The following is a 15210-nucleotide window of genomic DNA, read 5'->3' on the forward strand; positions in this document are numbered from 1 at the left end:
AAAACTTCTGCAAAGATGATTCTACCTACTGTGAGTACATAGGGTGTGTATGCTTATGGAGAACATGAAATCCAGTAGACCTTAAAGACAAACAAGTCTTGTGAGAGAACACAGTAAATGTCACATCCAGATAAAACCCCTAAGTCAAACAAGGCTGGCAAATGAAGGCTAGCTTACCACAGTCAGAGATGAATATACATTTCTTTTTTCTGGAGTGGCCACAGTGAAGGGAGGTGCTATGAAGCTCAATCAAAACTAAAACACTCAAGTCTGTATGCCTAATAAAATGAGCAAATGACAGGTTCATGTCAATGTGATCGCCATTTCTAAGAAAGCGCCATGTGATCATCACCAGTACATATGATTCCACCATTGTCAAGAGCCACAGATAGTAAAGGGATCCCTGGAAAGGTATAAGACCCTTTTGTCCTTGGAAAACTTTGCTAATCAAGTCTGGCTCAGCTTCTCCATCCCCCTTGCAAGGGGCAGACCTTCTGAGAAGTAAGAAGACACGTCTAACCTTGCTGATTACTAGTACCAAGAATCTTTGAAGGAAGGCACATTACTGACTTCTAAAAGACACATCTGGAGGACATCTGCCAGATATTCTATTATCCATTATCTGCTATCTGAATCCCTTTGTGTATGATGTTTGACTATTGTTAGAATACGGAGGTAGTAGTAATTTGTAACCAATTACTTGAACCTTAGGTACAAGTATATTAACCCTGGTGTAATCCTGAATAAATCAGACTTCTGTTTTCACTACTCTGCTGAGTCCTGTGTCCTCTGTCTTTGTCTATGAATCAGGCACAGGGCTAGCATCTGCAGCTTTCCCATGAGCAAATCTGGACACATAGTGACAAACCCTCATGAGCTGCTAAAAGTGGACACGTCTGGATGATTTTAATGCAAGAGTTGACACAGAGTATCAGACTTGGCAGGGAGTTCTTAGGAGAAATTGAGTCAGAAACCGTAACATTCATTTACTACTAAAGACTTGTGTATCTCATGATCTTCTCATCACTAACATTGTCTTTCATTAATCTAAAGGAAATAAAACTTCATGAATGCATCCTCATAGCAAACATGGGCAATTTATACAGTTGGACTTATTATAGACTTATTCTCTCCAAACTAAATATTCTGATTCAGCAAAAGCATCAGTTCCAAGATAAGACAACTACTAGAAAACTTAATATCATCATATTAGAGGACTTTTCTAAGTGAGAATAATTCTTTGTTGACTTGGAGAAAAAGCTGAGCAACAGTGGAGCAGAAAAATGTGGGATTCTGGGAAATGGGCACTGCTCTTATGATTTCCCAGCCATCAGTGGAGTAAAGCAGGGCTGTATGCTTGCTTCCATGTTTTTAAGCACAATATTTTCAGCAATATAGTCAGGCACCTTGCATGAAGATAAATATATCTACCACATTGATGGTAAATTATTTAACTTAAAATGACTAGAGCCAAGACTCAAGTGGAGGGATAGTTGGTGCATGATTATTTGTTTGCAGTTTTGAAGCTGAAATGCAACAAAGTATTCTTTGCTTCAATCTTTACCCCATGTACTAATATGGACTAACATCACAAGAAAATAGAAGTTCTCCACCAGCCAGCACCATCCCATCCATATATGGAACCACCAATTATACCAAATGGAGAGATTTTGAATACTGTGGATAAGTTCACTTCTCTCGGCAGTATACTTTCCAGGGATATATACATAAATGATGAAGTTAATGCCCAAATTGCCAGAGCTAGTTCAGTGTTTGGAAGGCCCTGAAGGAAAGTGGTGGAGGGAAGAGATATTCGTCTGAATATCTGAAGGTCTAGTGAGTTATTGTGCTGAAATCATTTTTGTATGCTTGTGAAATGGACAGAATACCAACATGTGCCAGGAAATGGAATTTCTTTCATTTGAATTATCTTAGAAAGATTCTAAAGATCACCTGGCAATATAAAGTACCAGACACTGAGGCCTTTCCTTGACTCAACTGCCAAAGAGAGCATAACTCTGATGGCTGGCCATGTTGTTCAAATGCCAAATGTACATTTCCCTAAGAGACTATTTTATGGAGAACTCATGCAAAGCAGATGCTCACATAGTGGTCAGAAGAAACTATACAACAATATTCTCAAAGTCTCAAGAACTTTGGAATCGATTATGTGACATGGGACCACCCAGCATAGTTGGCCCGCTTCAAAGAAGGCATTGTGTCCTACTAGCAAAGCAGAATTGCAGTAATTCAAAAGAAATTGAAGATGCACAAATTTTGCAATATCTCTACCTAGATATTTATGTTTTCTATTTGTGTCCAACCTGTGGAAGAGCCCTCTGAACTCATATTGTCCATCAGTCACAGTAGGACACACTAAACCTTTACTGATATGTTTGTTTTATGAGTCAGTCAGGGAAAATTCTAGTTCAAAGCAAAAGGACATAGAATTCAACAACATGGCAAAATCAGTGACCAATGTAGTGATGTCATTCGGGTCCTTTTCAAGAATGAAGGAAAATAAACAACCTCTCAACAAATTCCAGTGTTTAAATTTCAATTCAATAAAGATTTATTAAGTGCTCACTTAATAGAAATAGCCTTAGGCACTGACAGAGATCCCTGTCTTCATGGAGTCAGTCTCCTTCACTTAAAACCTTCATATCAGCCATCCCCAGTTTGGAGCCATAGTGTGAGGGTGAGCCAACATTCACTCAAAATCAGAATTCATGATCCTTTACTGATATGTTTGTTTTATGAGCCAACACAGCAAAATCAGTGACCAAAGAGTCTGCCCAGACATATCAGGAGATTCTCTCTCATAGGTAACCAGATTACCTGTGAGAAAGAAGGCATGAATGGAGAGCATTAGTGGATGGACAAATGGAGCATCTTTCGCTGCTGTTTGCTCTTGTGAAATGTCCCTGATATGCTGTGATGATGTCTCTGGAAAGAATGCTTTATTCCCTGAGCTGGGGGACTCATCTGCTTGGTTTTAGGAGGCCTCTGCTGCTCTCTGTTAATTTTGTGGTCTTTTGGAGGGACTATGCTACCCCTTCCTGCTGGGAGAAAGTTCTATTCTTGGAGCCATAGCTCCATAGGCTAGAGTCAACAAGGAGCCAGCAGACACCCTCAGGCTGAGATTGTTGGTCTTTTAACTTCCTTGTTTCTGCCTCAGGCAACCTCTCTGTGGGTTCAGTCTACTTTTTGACTTGGAATGAAAAAGTTCCTTTCAACACCTTTCCACTTTCATGATAGCAATTATGCTCCAAGCATATCACATGAAGACAAAGCTGAAAAGCCTTGGGTGAAGCTCACTTTGCCTTATGTCTCCCTCCCCATTATTCCACACTCACTCTGAGTGACCAAATTACCACACTCTACACACAAATGAATATACATAGAATGACAAATGTTAAGTATATCAGAGAGGTATAAAATAAAGACCTTTTGAGGACTAAGGAGGAAAGGTTATCAGTTACTAAGGAGATAAGAGAAGGCTTCTAAGGGAGATGGTATTTGGATTGAATTTAAAGGTTGGGTAAGAATTGAAATAGTTAAAGGTATGGAGAAAAAGACAATCTAGTCATGGGGACATATGAACTAATTCTGAATGATTAGGAACAGTCAGAACATTCAGAATAGTTCTATCAATAAAGACAATAATAACTAGCATTTGTATCAGACTTTTAATGTTTTAAAAGTGTTTTACAAATATTATTTAGTTTTATTCTCCTTACAAATCTGAGAGGTAAGTGTTATTATTATTCACATTTTACAGATGAAGAGATTGAGGCAGACAGTGTTAAATGACTTGCCTGATCTTATGCCTTATTGAAGAGATTGTGCTACCTTTTCTCTGCAGGGAGAAAACTAGGAAGTATCTGAGTCTCAGTTTGAACTCAAACTTTGCTAACTCCAGGTCCAACGTTTTGTCCGTGGGGCCACCTCCTTCCCCTAATGATAAAATCAAATGGGTGGAAGATAATATCCAATAGGGGCAGGAAGGGAATAACTTTATTCTCTTTTGTCAGAGAAATTTCTTGGAATCACACAAAAAAGTTGGAAGGCACTGAGAGTTATATATTAGGAACAAATCTATTTCATACATAGAGCCAAAAGACTGAATTTTTCTTTGATTAAGAGAATATGAACTTTTTTCAAAAGAAAATGTTAGACATGCATAATGAGGAGTGCTATTAAAAATAATTATATATCAGCAAAACTGACTGGACAAGGACTTGTTGACTAAACAATTCTTGTATGATGTGCTCTGGATGTCCTGTTTAGTTTCATTTGTGAAGTCAAGGACAGGACAACATTTAATGCTATCATTCCCTTTTTGAAAAAAAAATTCTTTCCTTCTCACTTTTGGTGACTTATAAAGTCATGATTGCCTAATCTCTGTCATTTTTTGTTTTTGATTTTTCGTCTTCAGGCTCTTAACCATTATTCTTATTTTTAAGGTATCTCAGTCAAGTATGATATAAAACAGAATATGATCCTCTGGAATATCATGCAAATCCTAAAAAGAAAAGGAGTCACTAAATTCTGTCTTAGTAACGCTGCTACTAAGATTTGGGAATCAGGAGATAGTCTCAAAAGAGGGAATACAAGCAATAGGCTAAAATTTGGAATTCTCAAATTCTTCTTGGTCTTTCTGCATAGAATGAACATGTTCTTCAACTTCTTTGCTGTATAAAAATGTAAATGAAACATCCAGAGCAGAGTGGGTCAATCATATCACCTCCTTAGAAGCTAGCACAGAATCCAAAATAATGGGATTTTCAATTTGTTGTGGAACTAAGAGTACTGAGGAGATATTATAGAATTCTGTGTTAGGTTCATGGATGGATTTTTCAAAAGCTTTTTTTTGAGGAGTTATCTACATGGTCTCTGTGGCACAGTATCGAGCTAAACTAGTTTATAGCTCCTCTTGGAAATGATCAAGATATGGCAACCGTGTAGGTGAGGAGACATCTCTCTTGTTGTGGATGTCATCCAATTTTTCTTCTGCACACAGACTCTGGGAACTATAACCCAATGATAACAAATGCTGTATCATTTTATGATACCCACATATTAAAATTACCTGTTGCCCCTTCCTATCTTTCCAATTTCCTTACACTTTAACTCTCTCTGCCCTTCTCTTGTTAAAGTTTTAACTGCCTAGCAGCAATCATGACCTCTTTGGCCTCTATGATATGGAGTTTGTACCAAATGATTGAAATGGCAGAAGACAAGAGAAGGGCAGCAAATTATTCATTTATCAGCAAACCATAAAAGAGAGCTGTCCCTGTAGATATAAGAAATCCATTGTGTTGCCAGGTTAAAGTGAACACATAACAGATATTAAAGTCATAATGCCTGTCAGCATAGATTGGGACATATTGAGCGGGGTACAAGCCAAGTGAGTACAAAGAAATTCTAGCAATGAGAATGGGTAGGAGCCAGAACTCTATGGGGAACATAAGCATAGGCAGTGATCATGTTTCCAAACAGGTCATGGTTATAAGACTTGTTGATAAATAACAATAATAATAAAGAACTGGTCTAGCAAGGGGTATATCTATGAAATAGGAATATTGATATCTATAATATCTCTCTGAGTTGTTATAAAACTCAAATGACATAAAGTGCTTTGCCAATCTCAAGTTGCTATATTCATGTTATAATTATTCGTGAAAAATAATTCTCTGTGGTATTCTTTCAGATGAAATATGATTAGCTTAGTTTAATTGGTTTACTTGTTAAAAGAAACCTCTTATAAGTTAGAAATAATCTATAAATATTTATAATGTAAAAAGAAAAAGCAATACATTTTTAAAAGAAAAAGAATTTTGATCTTGTTTAATGAAACTTAAGTCCTGGGTAGGATTTTCTGGCTTATCTCTCCAGAGCCAAATATGTGAAGACACACTTTAAAGTTTTAATCTGCATGGTAAACATTATGTCCAATACTTTATTAAGGCTGATAATCAACACAACAATAGAGCAAATTCTAATTTATAGCATTTGCCAATTTCTGAGATGTAAGTAGTCATGGTGAAAATGTAATAATCAGCTCTCACAAGCTATTACAATCTGGCCCCAGCATACTCCTGATCAAAGGGCTAAGTCATTATCCTGCTATTATTATTTTATATTAAAGTTTTGTAGACTGTTGCACAGGTGGGTAAAATAAATACATTTTGAAGTTGAATAAAACTATGAAGATTTTAAGCTTATTTTCTATAGGCCCACTAAGAGCATTTTTCCATATAGTTCCATATAGCAGATAGAATGATGGGGATGCTATTCTATTCCCACATGAATTTGATTTATTCTTGATATCAGCATTTTTCAATGCTTTCCCCTTCTTATAGCTAAGAGATTATGAGTATTTGGTATGGAGGCATCAATTTTAAAAATTCTTAAATTTTTATGGATCAATGTTATGACTGAGAAATTGTGGGCAACAGCTTGGTCTGTGATCAAATGGTTCAGTTCTGGGACAGATTATTGGTTGAGCTCTCCAGGGCATTTTGAGATTTGTATTTGTATATGAGGATTTGTCATCTGTCAGTTCTTGAAAGACAGAAAGCTTTTGATGAATAATTCTAGCTATTGGGCTATGTCTTGTAAGATATTCCATATTGTTCAGTCATTTTTCAATCATGTCTGACTCTGTGACCCCATTTTGAGTTTTCTTGACAGAGACACTAGAATGATTTGCCATTTTCTCCTCCAGCTCATTTGACAAATGAGGAAACTGAGGTAAACAGCACTAAATGATTTTCCTAGAGTCACAGAACTCGTGGACTCAAACTCAGAAAGATGAATCTGTGCTCTATCCACTATGCCTCATAGCTGTCCTTACATATTCTATAGATGCTAATTTTTGTAGCCCGCAGCAATGTGTTACATAGCTTCTATTTCTTTGCATAGTAATCATTGAATAAAAAATCTGTGCTCCATAAAATGATGACCCTTCTACAATTTTGGATGGCCATAATCTGATCCTAAATCGACATTGTAAATTCCTCAATTTCCACAAACAAATCCATATTAGCTATTTGTTTTGTACTTCCCTGCCTAAACATTATTGACTGAATTCATGTGAATGATGCATGTGGAGGATTTCTTATATTTTTGAAGTTTTTAGCTACAAATTTACATCTGAAATGAACTTTGATGATGCTAAACTACAACATAGCAAAGAATTGTAAACATTCCGCACATTTGTCAATTCTCTCTTTTAGACCAAGTTTTCTTTCAATTACAAATAAATTAATAAATAGACAACTAAAGCAAAAAAACTTCCACACAAAATAAAAAAGAATTTTCCTTCTCATAAACATTTTTAAAAACGTAGTGTTGCCCCTAGCAGCCCTTCAGAAAGTATGATTTGACAATAAGACGCTATTGTGTGGTTGGTAAATACCATTTGTCTCCAGTATGCCCATGCCTTCGATGCCCCTATCTGTCTGACCTCAAGACTGCTGGTCTCTGCTTGGAACTCCACTTTGAGTCTATGTGTCCCTCATTTTTTTCTGTCTCAGATGTGCATAAATAATATGGCTGCTCCTATTGGATACCTGTCTGCCTATTCACTCTAAATCCTGAGTTATAATGCACTCAGGCTCTCTTTTCCCCAGTTGCTTTCCATTCTACCTCTTGACCCTTGATACTAAATACAGCTTTGCCCACTGGCCAGGCTTAGCGTAACCAATACACCTGACTCAGCTAGAGATCTAGCAGCATTCCATCCCCAGAGAAACCCAGCCCCATGAGCCCTGGCTCTTATGTGAACTTGGAAGATAGTGCAGAATTGGAAGAATCAATCAATTTTGTTTTGTGACAAGATCTCTAAACTGATGGATAAGGGGAATGCGGTAGATAACATTTATCTAGATTATAGTAAAGCTTTTGATAAAGTATCTTGTGGAAAAGATGGAAAGATATAGATTAGATAATACAAGTGAACTTAACCTTTAAAAGCCAGGAAGAGATAGTGAAGGTCCTTGGGTTCATGATATATGAAGACAGATTGCAGGAAATCAACAAATGTAGGCTGAAGAATAGACAACTCAGGGAGAACATGAAAAATATCTTCAAATATTTGTAGTAGTTGTTGCAAGGAGATAGATGAAACATTTTTAAACCTCTATTTCCTTATCTCTTAAATAAAGAGTTTAGACTATATGACTCTGCTCTAAAACTAGGATGGTTTTGGTTTTGGAAGTTTTCAGTTTGGAGTGATCGTGGGACATTCAGAAGAATACAAATTTATGCAAAAAATAGAAAAATGCTTTAAGAAACTCGGTAGAACAGTAGAAAAGAGGGTCATCTGCATTATTTTTTTAAAGTCCTAATAACCTGGATTGACTGTACAAATTGGCCCTATACAAAGAAGGGGAACAGGATACAGAGACCCCCATAGTTAATTAGAAGTTTGGAGTTAGAGATAAAACTCAACTCTTTAACATTTTTAAATACCTACTATGTGCTAGGAACTATGTATTATAATTGTATTGTATGTATTGAAATAAGTATTGGAAATATAAAGAAAGACAAAAAAGAAAAAAATAACAGTTCCTTTTTAAAAAATTCATAATTAATTTAATATTTTAAATTTAAATTTAATTTAATTTAAAATTAATAATAAAATAATATTAAATTAATAAAAATCAATAATTAAAATATGTTCAAGTAAGATATAGACAGGAGAAAATGGATATAATCAACAGAGAGAAGATACTAACATTAAGGGGAATGGAAAAGGCTTCTTGCAGAAGGTCAGATTTTAACTGGCAAGAAAAGGAAGCCAGGGCAGCCAAGAGATGGAGATGAGGAGGAAGAGAAGTCTAGACATTAGCCAACAGCTAGTGAAAATTCTTAGAGTTGGGAAGGTCTTATGAGAGGAATGGCAAGGAAGACACTGTATCTGTGTCAGAGTCCATGGGGATGAATAAGGTGTAAGGAGGCTGGAAATGTAGACCAGGTTATAAAGGATTTTAAACAGCAAAGAGAAGCTTGGTCCTGAAGGTAGCTAGGAGCCACTAGAGTTGTCTAAATGAGGGAATATGGGATGGCAGTGTCATAGCTAGATCTGAATTTTACAAAGCTCAATTTGATAAGTGAATAGAGACTGGATTAGAATGAGGTTAGGCTTGAGGTAGGGAGATCAACAAGCAGGCTATTGAAATAGTCCCAGCATTTTTTTCCCCTCACTTTTTCCCTCTTTTTGATCTGATTGTTCTTGTGCAGCATATATGGAAATATGTATAAAATAATTGCACCTGTTTAACATATATTGGATAACTTGTTATCTAGGGGAAGAGGAGAAAGGAGGGAGAAAAATTTGGAACATAAAGTTTTGCAAGGGTGAATGTTGAAAACTATTAAAATAAAAAAGAAAAAGAAAATAAACAGTTCCATCATGAAGTGAAGAAAGTCTGCAATAGGGAGATCACAGTGTCAGACGACAGAAGATGTTACAAAATTAGAATTGTCAGGACTTGGCAATTGATTGGACATGGGGATATGAGAATCAGTGAGGAGTTGAGGGTAAAGTTTGGACTGGATTATTGGAGAGATGGTTTATCCTCAACAGTAATTGGGAAGTTCAGAAAGGAGAAAGTTTAGGGGAAAGATAATTAGTTCTATATATGTTAAATTTTAGATATCTATGAGACATAGAATTTATAGCTATCTAAATCCAACTAAATTTATGACTTTCACCAAGAAGACATGGGAATGCAAGTAGGGTCTTGCTGTTCAGAGATATGACTGGGGATCAGGAAAGCTTGACAGGATAAATCATTTCTGGGAAACGCAAACCTTGAAATGGATTGCCCTATCTTGTCAGGGAGTGGGGAAATTGCAAAATCAGAAAGGTCTTCAGTAGGTATCTAATTCAATCTGTTCTTAAATCACCTTGAGAAGAGCAAACCTTTCAGGCAAGGAAGGAACCATCTCTCCCCTATTAGTATAAGTTGCTAATTAATTGCACCACTAACATAGAGAGCTTTCTACTTTAAACAGTTGAGAAGAGCACTTGTGAATGCTATTGTGGAGAGAATTCTTGTTCAAATTTGAGTTGAGCTGAATTAATCCAATTAAATTTCTAAAAAGTTAAAATGCCTAATACCAAAATATGCTCAATGACCTTGTTGACTTGAGTTCAATCCCAATTTTTTCAGGCTAGTTTGTGAGCAGTTGGTTAGTTACCGAAAGAAATACATCCAAGGGTTTTCTGGAGCCACTTCCAGTCATCTGGTAAGCCAATTTTCAGCATGAGCATTTTTAATCCAAAAATTGGCAAACTACAACTCAAAGTTTTGTTGACTAGAATTAAGAAAGTAATGGTGAGAATATTATTAATACATATTAAATTTAAAAGTGTGTCCTATATACAATTTTTCCTCCAGAGAACTGATTGTTAAATATTTACTTAGCCCATCTCCTCAATATACCTCCTGTATAGCTTTCACTTAAAATTCCATTTCTTACAGTCTCGAGGAACTTAAAGTATTTCAAATTCAATTGAGCTTTTGTAATGAAGTTAGTCGAGAAATAATTTTTAAAATAAGTAAATAAGTATAAATTTAAACTGGAAAGTCAACTGCCTAAAGGTCTTAAGAGAGACAAGAATAATTTGCATTAAGAAAATGGGAAATGTTTTGTTGACTAACCTTAAGGGGTTTCCTTTCTCAAAGGCAATAAAAAAAAATGGGAATAAATCAGTGTAATTGCGTTGACTGTGTAAACCCTTGGAGCACAGATGGGGAAAAGATATCTTCCGATCTGATTTTAATAAATAATTTCACTAAGTATAAAATTTGAACAAAATTTTAAACTACATCTGTATGTTTCTACTTCAGTGATTTATACCTTTTCCCACTTGTCAGCTACATAGTGATACTTGCATAGTTTAGTGCATTGACTTTCAAACTTTTTGGTCTCTGGACATCTTTATACTCTTAAAAATTATCAATGACTCTACCCCAAGGGCTTTTGTTTATTGTATTGTAATATATCTATCAACATTTAATGTATTAGAGATTAAAATGTCTTAGTATTATTATGAAAATAGCTTTGACTTCTGGGTTCTATTAAGAGGATCTTAAAGACCCCTATTCCTGGACCACATTTTGAGAAGCACTGATTTAGCAGATCATTTTAGAGAATTGTCTGAGGTTCATAGGCACCAAAGGGCATGCCAATAGCAATCACTCTTTAGTTAAGATTCAAATTCAAATTTATTTAACCCAGGTCCAATATTCTATCCATTATGAACCTTACTAAGGAGTGTCATGAGTTTTTTTTTCCTTTAAGGATCCCCAAAACTAACACTGTGGACCATTAGTCAAAAGAAAGTACCGAGGACAGTGACAAAATTAATTAATTATAATTATATAAGAAAGAAGGATTTTTGCCTTGACCTAGAATTACCAATGTAAATTTCTCAATAGTGTGGAAATATAAACTTGAATCAGATATGAGGGAAAAGGCATAGATTGAAAACATTTAATGAGTAGGAAAGAACTGGGAATAAAACAAAGGCCTATTCACAAAAGAATGGCTAAATTATTTGTGGCATAAGACTATAATGAAATATTATTGTGCTGTAAGAAATGACAAATATGATAGAAGATTCATTTGAACTGATATAGAATGAAATAAGCAGAATCAGGAAATAATGTGTATGATGACAATAACAAAATGAAGAAAAAAAACTTTGAAAGACTTCAAAAATCTGATCAAAGAGCAAACAAAAATAACCTGAAAAACTAATGAGTAAACATATATCCTCTTGATAGAGAGTTGATAGACTAGACATGCATTCTCTGATATGGTCATTTCTTTTCCTATCAAAACAAATTTCAAATCTAGCTTCAGGTATTTACTAATTACATGCTCCTAGCTAAAATATTTAACCTGTGTACCTCAGTTTTCCAAATTGTAAAATGGGAATAACAATAATATCTACCTCCCAGGGTTGTTGTGAAACTTATATTTATAATCTGCTTACCATAAAGCATCATATAAATGCTAGTTATTGTTATTATTACCATATTTAATAGTTCTAAAAAAGGACATCTCCTAGGGATGGTACTAGGTTTGTCAGTTGTTATAAATAAAATTAATAAAACATTTAAAAATGCACAGAATAAAACCAAAAAGTATAGAAGGAAGCAAAAACTTTGCTACTTTGATAAATTTTATATATGATATATACACATCATATATATTTCCTTAAAAGTACATGTAATAAAATTTCAGTTTTAAATGCACATTTTTTTTTACATTGAAATGTTTGTGTTTGTTTATGATTACTAAATCTGAATCCTTATTTGTAAGAAAAAGGACATATTCTATGATCAGCATTTCAGGTCAAATTCTGAGGGACATCCAATAATGCAGCTTGTGTTTGGTCTCTAAAGTATACATCTTCCCTCACTGAGAGATTCATTTCTATATAAACTTAACAGGATATAGTTCTATTAAATTTTATTTTTATATTTCATATTACAAGAAGATGAGCAGAGAAAACTGAGAAGGGGAAGGCAGTCCAAAACATCATCAACAAGCCACACTGCCTTTTCTATCCAATTGAAAACTCTTGAACTGCTCTAGTTTATTACTATGTTTATATCTATCTAGCACATATGGCAACAAAGAGGCACTAAGGATTTCTTACATATTATCTTCCTGGCAGGATTGCAGGCTTTTTCTGAGTAGGGATTGAATCTTCTTCCCTCTTTGCATCTCTCAGGAGCTAGCCCAGTGCTTCATACATAGTAGAGATAGAGGCGTGTTGAGTTGAATCAAAATGCTTAAAGATGCTTGGGTCTAGCTCAGTAAATTCATCTCAGAAGAATTCTTCCTTACAATTCTTTATGCCTAACTGGTAACTTTCCTATTGAATACACAATTCTGTATCTACCACTATTCTTGGGATCTACAAAGACACACCTTAAAAACTAATAAAGTTATAGACAACATCAGACCCACAAGACAAAGTTATTGATATTAACCAATCCAATAATGTTACAACAGAGTTCTATAACTTTCTGAAGGAATCTGGTTATAATGTACTAAAATGTTATGATGTATTAAAATGTTTTTGTGAAGCAAAATTTAAAGTATTTTTCCATTTTATTTTTCAAACATCAATGGAGGGGGAGATAGAGAGGCAGAGATGTCAGTTTTGGATATTGATCATTAGAAATCCTTGAAGTTAGGGATCTAGGGATTCTAGCTTCTGGCTTCAATTGGGCTATGGAAATGTCTATTGCTGGAGTTTCCTGCCCACTTCCACTCCTACTCCTGGGCTCCAAGTTGTTTTGCCAGCATAGTCAAAAGCAGGATGTGCCAGAGATCCAGCTGGCACAGAGAATAGTGTGATCCTATTTTTGTGCCTGGCAAATAAAATAATAATAACAACAATAAATGATAGCATTTATACAAGCAAATAATAAAATAATTTTATTAATATAATTAATTGTTTAATAATTCAATAATAAATTAAATTAATTGCTAAAATATAATTAAATAATAAAAATAGCATTTCTATAACATTTAGGTTTACAAAACATTTAATACATATGATATTGATGACAACCCTGTGACATTTAAAGTTCAAGGAACATAATTTCTGGGTAATTTAATCATTTTACTAATAAGACTAGCATGTTTATTAATAAAAAGCAGTCAAAAGCACTTTGAAATAGCAGAGACGCTTCATGGCAGTGGGCTCACAGTTTATATGCTTTTAGAAGAGTGAGTGTCCCTGAGGATGGAAATCAGTTCTTTTCAGTCAACAATGAGAAAATGAATATTTCAATGATTTATGGGTTTTGATGAAGATCTTGGGAGTGACTTGGATTATCCAAGCCTTACTCAAAGAGACTCATCAATGTACATATCAGAGAGGGGATCCAATTCTACCCTGACCTATCTGGCTCAACACAATGAATAAAATTCACCAATTCTCTCAACCTGGTTGGGTAAGTCTTTGCTCAAGATTTCCCTGGATTTCTGGATGAGGAAGTGAGAAATGGTAGTGGGAGGGGGTGGGAACACAGGGGAAGAATCCTTAGTCCTAATTCAATGATTATTATTAATACAAGAAGGAAATACTCCTTTCTCTAAATCCTCTAAGGTAGGTGCAACTATTACTAATATCTAATATTTATATAGTGTTTTAAGGTTTGCAAAGCGCTTTACTTTATAATCCTATTTGATCAGCACAACATGCTGCTCTGATTAGTTATTATTGCCTTTATTTTGAAGATGGAAAAACTGAGGTTGAGAGATTAATTCACTCGAAGTCACACATATCTAAGGGAAAATTGAATTCAGGTCTTCCTCATTCTAGGACCATCCCTCTATTCACTATGGCATCTAAGTGCCATTATAACTTAAAGAACAATGGGTTCATAGTAAATGCTTGCTAAAGAATTGATTGAAAAAATATTTATTGAATCATAGAAAATCAATTATCATCTTTGTGTGAACCCTTGGTTTGACATGATAGGATGACTGAGCCAGCTGGATGCCTGGTATATGCTGCTTTTGACTATGTTGGCAAAACAGCTTGGAGCCCAGGAGTAGGGGTGGGAGTGGGAAGGGAATTCCAGCAATAGACAGTTCCAGGGCCCAGTTAAAGCCAGAATTTAGAAGCAGAGAGTTATCTCCACATCTATGATTGTATGTATCTAAAAGCTAGAACACATCCAATGAGCCTGGGTCCAGGGAACTCGAATCCACCTGCAACTATTGGTCTATATTTGTTGTTATCTTCATTATGATGTAAGCTCCTACAAATAGAGATTGTTTCATTTTTTATATTTCTTATATTTCTTTATATATTTTAAATTTATATATTAAATATTTCTCCTTTTATATCTAGCAAAATATCTAGCATATAGTAGGCACTAAATAAATACTGTTTGATTGGCTGAGACCAGTGGGGAAGAGATCAGGAAAGAGAAGCACAGTGACATCAACCAGGAGACATCAGCACTGCTTGGGTGAACATAAATCTTCTCTCCACCATTATATTTTGTCTAGATAAGCTCTATGACCACATTCATTCCTTATTTGAGTGTGCTTTCCTAGCTGGTAAATGACAGACTCAGGGTTAGAATCTAATTCTCTGGTGCAGCAAGTGCTCCTGCAATCACAACACAATTCCTTCCCTTCTGCCAAACTTTCTCTCCT

Source organism: Antechinus flavipes, chromosome 4 (assembly GCF_016432865.1).
Source record: "Antechinus flavipes isolate AdamAnt ecotype Samford, QLD, Australia chromosome 4, AdamAnt_v2, whole genome shotgun sequence".
NCBI lineage: Eukaryota > Metazoa > Chordata > Mammalia > Dasyuromorphia > Dasyuridae > Antechinus > Antechinus flavipes.